Below are 5,260 nucleotides of genomic sequence, written 5' to 3'. Positions count from 1 at the left end.
ACAAGCGCTTCTTTAATGTCAATAGCTTGACAGTGAGCTCTCATGGAGCCTCAAAGATGTTCAGAGCATTGTTGGAACCTCCCAACACCAAACTTAGAGTTTGAATGTGGGGGTTCAACACCAAACTTAGAGTTTGGTTGTGGCCTCCCAACACCAAACTTAGAGTTTGACTTTGGGGGCTATGGTTGACTCTGCAGTGAGAGAAGTTTTTCATGCTTCCTCTCCATGGTTACAGAAGGAGATCCTTGAGTTTTAAACACAAGGTTGTCCTCATTCAGTTGAAGGATCAATTCTCCTCTGTCCACATCAATCACAGCTCTTGCTGTGGCTAGGAAGGGTCTTCCAAGGATGATGGATTCATCTTCATCCTTCCCAGTGTCTAGGATTATGAAATCAGCAGGGATGTAAAGGCCTTTAACCTTTACTAGCACGTCCTCTACTTGTCCATAAGCCTGTTTTCTTGAGTTGTCTGCCATCTCTAATGAGATTCTGGCAGCTTGTACCTCAAAGATTCCCAGTTTCTCCATTACAGAGAGTGGCATGAGGTTTATCCCTGACCCAAGGTCACATAGAGCCTTCTCAAAGGTCATGGTGCCTATTGTACAAGGTATTAAGATCTTTTCAGGATCCTGTTTCTTCTGAGGCAATGTCAGTTGATCCAGATCACTCAGTTCATTGATGAGCAAGGGAGGTTCATCTTCCCAAGTCTCATTACCAAATAATTTGGCATTCAGCTTCATGATTGCACCAAGGTACTTGGCAACTTGCTCTTCAGTGATATCTTCATTCTCTTCAGAAGAAGAATACTCATCAGAGCTCATGAAGGGCATAAGGAGGTTCAATGGAATCTCTATGGTCGCTAGATGAGCCTCAGATCCCTTTGGTTCCTCAAAGGGAAACTCCTGGTTGATCACTGGACATTCCAGGAGGTCTTCCTCACTGGGATTCACGTCCTCTCCCTCCCTTGTAGGTTTGGCCATGATGGTTAAATAAATGGCCTTGCACTCTCTTTTTGGATTCTCTTCTGTATTGCTTGGGAGAGTACTATGAGGAGTTTCAGTGACTCTTTTACTCAGCTGGCCCACTTGTGCCTCCAAATTTCTAATGGAGGACCTTGTTTCATTCATAAAACTTAAAGTGGCCTTAGATAGATCAGACACTATATTTGCTAAGCTAGATGGATTCTGCTCAGAATTCTCTGTTTGTTGCTGAGTGGATGATGGAAAAGGCTTGCTATTGCTAAACCTATTTCTTCCACCATTATTAAAGCCTTGTTGAGGCTTTTGTTGATCCTTCCATGAGAAATTTGGATGATTTCTCCATGAGGCATTATAGGTGTTTCCATAGGGTTCACCCATGTAATTCACCTCTACTATTGCAGAGTTCTCAGGATCATAAGCTTCTTCTTCAAAAGATGCCTCTTTAGTACTGTTGGATGATTCCTTCAATCCATTCAGACTCTGAGAGATCATATTGACTTGCTGAGTCAATATTTTATTCTGAGCCAATATGGCATTCAGAGTATCAATTTCAAGAACTCCCTTCTTTTGAGGCGTCCCATTATTCACAAGATTCCTTTCAGAAGTATACATGAACTGGTTATTTGCAACCATGTCAATGAGTTTCTGAGCTTCTGCAGGCATTTTCTTTAGGTGATTGGATCCGCCTACAGAATGGTCCATTGACATCTTTGATAATTCAGACAGACCATCATAGAATATATCCAGGATGGTCCATTCTGAAAGCATGTCAGAATGACACTTTTTGGTCAGTTCCTTGTATCTCTCCCAAGCTTCATAGAGGGATTCACCTTCTTTCTGTTTGAAGGTTTGAACATCCACTCTAAGCTTGCTAAGCTTTTGAGGAGGAAAGAACTTGGCTAAGAAAGTCGTGACCAGCTTATCCCAAGAGTTCAGGCTATCCTTAGGTTGAGAATCCAACCATATTCTAGCTCTGTCTCTTATAGCAAACGGGAAAAGCATGAGCCTGTAGACCTCGGAATCAACCCTATTGGTCTTAACAGTATCACAAATCTGCAAGAATTCAGTTAAGAACTGACAAGGATCTTCGGATGGAAGTCCATGAAACTTGCAGTTCTGTTGCATAAGAGAAACTAATTGAGGTTTAAGCTCAAATTATTTGCTCCAATGGCAGGGATTGAGATGCTTCTTCCATGTAAATTGGAATTTGGTGTAGTAAAGTCACCAAGCATCTTCCTTGTATTGTTATTATTTTCGGCCATGTCTTCTTCTTTTTCGAAAATTTCTGTCAGATTTTCTCCAGAGAGTTGTGCTTTAGCTTCCCTTAGCTTCCTGGTGCACGAAAATTACTTCACACTATGTAATTCCGCACAACTAACCAGCAAGTGCACTGGGTCGTCCAAGTAATACCTTACGTGAGTAAGGGTCGATCCCACGGAGATTGTTGGCTTGAAGCAAGCTATGGTTATCTTGCAACTCTTAGTCAGGATATTAATTAGTGGTTATCAATTGACTTGCAAATGAACAAGAGAGCATGAACTAAAGGTTACTTGTTATGCAGTAAATGAGAATATGTTGGAGTTTTGGAGATGCTTTGCCTTTTGAATTCCTGCTTTCTCTCTATCTTCTTCTTCACGCACGCACGTCCCTCCTATGGCAAGCTGTGTGTTGGAGGATCACCGTTGTCAATGGCTACCATCCTTTCTTTCAGTGAAAATGGTCCAGGTGCGCTATCACCGCACGGCTAATCATCTGTAGGTTCTCGATCATACCGGAATAGGATTCTCCATCCTTTTGCGTCTGTCACTACGCCCAGCACTCGCGAGTTTGAAGCTCATCACAGTCATCCAATCCCAGAATCCTACTAGGAATACCACAGACAAGGTTTAGACTTTCCGGATTCTCAAAGATGCTGCCAATGGATTCTAGCTTATACCACGGAGATTCCGATTAAGGAATCTAAGAGATACTCATTCAATCTAATGTAGAACGGAGGTGGTTGTCAGGCACGCGTTCATAAGGTGAGAATGGTGATGAGTGTCACGGATCATCACATTCATCATAATAAGGCGCAAATGAATATCTTAGATAGGAACAAACATGATTGAATAGAAAACAAAAATACTGGCATTAACTCATCGAGGCACAGCAGAGCTCCTCACCCCCAACAATGGAGTTTAGAGACTCATGCCGTCAAAAAGGTACAAAGTTTTTGATCTAAAATGTCATGAGATACAAAATAAATCTCTAAAAGTTGTTTAAATACTAAACTAGTAACCAAGGTTTACAGAAAATGAGTAAACTATGATAGATGGTGCAGAAATCCACTTCTGGGGCCCACTTGGTGTGTGCTGGGGCTGAGACTAAAGCTTCTCACGTGTATAAGGCTGTTTTGGGTGTTCAACGCCAGCTCTGGATCCAATTCTGGCGTTGAACTCCAACTCCTAACTTGTTTCTGGCGCTGGACGCCAGACAGCAGCATGGAACTGGCGTTGAACGCCAGTTTACGTCGTCTATTCTTGAGCAAAGTATAGACTATTATATATTGCTGGAAAGCTCTGGATATCTACTTTCCAACGCAATTAGAAGCGCGTCATTTGGAGTTCTGTAGCTGCAGAAAATCCACTTTGAGTGCAGGAGGTCAGAATCCAACAGCATCAACAGTCCTTTTTCAGCCTAAATCAGATTTTTGCTCAGCTCCCTCAATTTCAGTCAGAAAATACCTGAAATTACAGAAAAACACACAAACTCATAGTAAAGTCCAGAAATATGAATTTTGCCTAAAAACTAATGAGAATAAACTAAAAACTAACTAAAATATACTAAAATCTATATGAAATTAACCCCAAAAAGCGTATAAAATACCCGCTCATCACTTCCTCTTCAAAGTCCTTTCAGGTTCAGGAGCAGCTTCAACAAGAATATTCTTATCCTTGTTCCTGCTCATATGAAAAAAAAGAAAATAGAAAAGAAAATATGGAATCCTCTATGTCACAGTATAGAGATTCCTTATGCAAGTATAAGAAGAAAAGAATGTAAGAAGGAGAAGAGGAAAAATTTGAACACAGAGAGAAAGATGGGGTTCAAATTTTTGGGTGGAAGAAAAGTGTTAGTAGATGAATAAATAAATAGAAGGAGATGAGAGAGAGGGAATTTTGAAAATCAATTAAAATAAAAATAAAATTTAAAGTTAAATTTTGAAAATTAAAATTGAAATCAAATTAAATTGAAATTAAAACAATTAGTTAATTAAAAAGGGAATTTGAAAAAGAGGGAAGGGATTTTCAAAAATTAGAGAGGGAGTTAGTTAGGTAGTTTTGAAAAAGATAAGAATCAAACAAAAAGTAAAGTGATTAATTGAAAAAGATTTGAAAATCAAATTTGAAAAGATAAAAAGTTAGAAAAGATTTTGAAATTAAATTTTGAAAAAGATGTGATTGAAATTTATTTTGAAAAATATTTGAAAAACAATTTTAAAAAGATTTGATTTTGAAAATTAAAGTTGATTACTTGGCTAACAAGAAACAAAAATATTTGATTTTAAAATTTAAAGATTGAACCTTTCTTATTAGGCAAGTAACAAACTTAATATTTTTGAATCAATCACATTAATGGTTAGCATTGAATTCGAAAATATGGAATAAAAATAAGAAAAAGATTTTGAAAATTAATTTGAAATTTTCGAAAATATGAAAGAAAAAATGAAAAAGATTTGATTTTTGAAAAAATTTGAGAAAGATAGAATTTTTAAATTGAAAATTTTGCTTGACTAAAAAAAAGATATGATTTTGAAAATCTTTGACTAATTCAATGCAATTTTCGAAAATTAGGAGTAAAATAAGGAAAAGATATTTTTTTATTTTTGAATTTTGAATGAAGAAAGAGAAAAACAATAAAAGGACTCAAAACATGAAAATTATGAATCAAAACAAGAAAAATATGCAAGAACAATTTGAAGATCATGATGAACATCAAGTATGTATTTTTGAAAAATTTTCAATAAAAAAAAACATGCAAAACACCAAACTTAGAAATTTTTAATATTTAGACACTAAGAAATTAAAAATGCATATGAAAAACAAGAAAAGACACAAAACAAGAAAATATGAAGATAAAACAAGAAGAGTTGTCAAGAACAACTTGAAGATCATGAAGAACACATGCATGAGTTTTCGAAAAAAGGCACAAATTTTAAAAGCATGCAATTGACACCAAACTTAAAAATTGACACTAGACTCAAACAAGAAACACAAAAATTATTTTTGATTTTACGATTTTAT

At 36.8% G+C, this 5,260-nt stretch overlaps 1 non-coding gene across 1 annotated transcript; it reads left to right on the top strand.

Moving 5' to 3' along the window:
- The first annotated feature begins 1,746 nt into the window (after positions 1-1,746).
- LOC112731910 (small nucleolar RNA R71) lies at positions 1,747-1,850 on the top strand. The gene has a single exon (XR_003167660.1). It is a non-coding gene; the product is annotated as a small nucleolar RNA R71 (small nucleolar RNA).
- The last annotated feature ends 3,410 nt before the right edge of the window (positions 1,851-5,260 follow it).

The sequence above is a fragment of the Arachis hypogaea genome, chromosome 12 (genome assembly GCF_003086295.3).
Source record: "Arachis hypogaea cultivar Tifrunner chromosome 12, arahy.Tifrunner.gnm2.J5K5, whole genome shotgun sequence".
Lineage (NCBI taxonomy): Eukaryota > Viridiplantae > Streptophyta > Magnoliopsida > Fabales > Fabaceae > Arachis > Arachis hypogaea.
The sequence above is the reverse complement of the archived record's forward strand: the minus strand, read 5'-3'. Positions and strand labels throughout refer to the sequence as shown.